Here is a 2,329-nt window from a genome sequence, read left to right as displayed (position 1 = left end):
AATTGATAATAACAATAATAATAGGTGATGATGAATAATAATAGGTAATAATAAGTAATGAATAATAATAATAAGTAGATAATAACAATAATGGATAATGAATAATAGATAATAATAATAGATAATGACAATAATAGATAAGCAATAATAACAATAATAATATAGATGTGGGTGTAAATAAATAACAATAATAATAAGTATATATATATATGTTTATGTATGAATGGGCATGAAATCTGTAAAAATATTTTTAATCTGCTCGGTCAGATAAGAAATAACAATCAAAAACGAAGTATAGGAGTTGTATAACTGCTATGCCTCATAGCAAAAAAAACTAATCTCGTACTGATTTATACCTTATGAAGTGCTATAAATAATATTTATTTCAAACAAAATAGTTCAAAATGTTTCAAAAAATACTGATCAGAAACGGACATTAGCTGAGAACTGATAATAAATAAACAGAGAAACGAAGAATTTAGCACGCACCATTATAGTGGTACTTTAATTACCTGTATTTGGTATCAACAGTTGAAGAAAAGTATTACGAGTCCTACAAGTATTAACAGCATGAAACAGTTGGATTACTTCTATTACGATCGATGAAATTCAAAAGCAGAGTTTGTGTGTACTTTTTTATGATTAATGAAGTTTTTTATGATGCCAAAAGCTGGTACGAAAATCAACTAAATATGCAGGAGAAGTCATGAATTAAATCAATCCTAGAAGGAACTTCAACTAAAGAATTTCAGTACAACACTGAAATTAAGTGGAATAAAAAAAATTTGAAGTGGATTTGGACCATTCAATAAATAAAAAAATATTCGTGCCTAACTACCTCATTTCATCAATGTTTTTTATACACTATCTTCCTCCACCTCGCCCTCTTATCTTTATCAATCCGTTCTCACCACCAGGTGACTTTGTTGTGACCAAAGACGAACTGTTATTTAATCATTCCATTTCGTGACTTTCACTCAACACTCTCTTATGTTGCAAATGACGCATCCTTTTCATCATCTGAAAATAAACTGCTTGTCCAATATCAAGTGCATTCCATCCCAATGCGAAGTGCGTGAAATTCCAATACAGCCATGACGTAATTAGAATTCCGTCTGGGTAATTATGTTCCGGCTTTTGTGGGATCAAGATGAACTTTAACACAATTTCACTAAACAGTTTGGCTAAAAGTTTATGCTCCTGCTTCTTTCTAGGAACTCATTTCGAATAGCACATTACTCCTTACCTCAGTGTGAATTTGAGACCAATAAAGTTTTTTTTCGTCAATTTTCGCAGCAAAATCTGAACATGTTGAAAGAAATACGAACTTTAGCTCAGAATAAAGGAGTGAATAACATATTTTAGTTGTGATATAGTCGCTTAGTTACCGAATTGAAAGTAACCCTTACAGATCTGACAAACAAGAAAATAAGAAAGAAACCGAGAATTTTGCTTTTTAAGAAAAAATCGAAACATACAATTTTCAGATATAAACACAGCTAGCAACAAAAATTATTTTTTAATAAAGATATTTTTGCTACACCATTACGGCCTATTTTTTCCAATGTATTTTACAAGTGGATGTAATTTTCTCAGCAGTTTAAATTCTATCTGATTAAATTTGTTAAATTGAAACAGTGCCAAGATTAAACAAAAATTTTAGTTTTGAATGTGGGCAAGATGGTCGTTATATCCTACCTCCGTATGCGTTGCAATTGAAATTTCAAAGGGGTTGAACATTTGTATTTCGATTTATAAAAATTATTTTTGTTTGAGGCCTATTTGAATACCCAATTATTGAATTTCAACAGGAAGGTACTGATGACGAAGCATACTATGGTCTTTTTGATCTATATGAAAATGTCAATAAATAATTTCAAGGTGAAAGATGAAAGTTTAAAACGTAATCAGAGGAAAGACAATCCAAATGAAATTAGATGTGATACAAATAATACAAGGGTTCTTGAACAAAAAGGAAGAGTGGAGGATGGGATGTCCGAAGAGGAGAAAGGAACGAGACGGGACACTGAATTGTGGGATGAGTGAGGGCGAGTGCTGAGTGTCCTGATGTCCAGATTGAAGCACACAAAATTATTTCTTCAATGACGTATGCTGCTGTTGCACAGATAACAAAACCACCCCCAATCCCACCCCCACTTTCACCTTCACCTCCGACTCACCTTCTAGATCCCAGCTGGCTCGAATACTGCAACACAGGACACACCCCCTTTCTCTGGTTTGATCTGATGTAATTGAGGTGAGGAGGGCTATTGTGGCACCTCTCTCACTCTGCTAAGCCAAACACTGTTGTAAGGAAGCATATGTTGCT

This window comes from Loa loa, assembly GCF_000183805.2.
Source record: "Loa loa unplaced genomic scaffold supercont3.113, whole genome shotgun sequence".
Classification (NCBI taxonomy): Eukaryota; Metazoa; Nematoda; class Chromadorea; order Rhabditida; family Onchocercidae; genus Loa; species Loa loa.
This window is presented reverse-complemented; position numbering follows the sequence as displayed.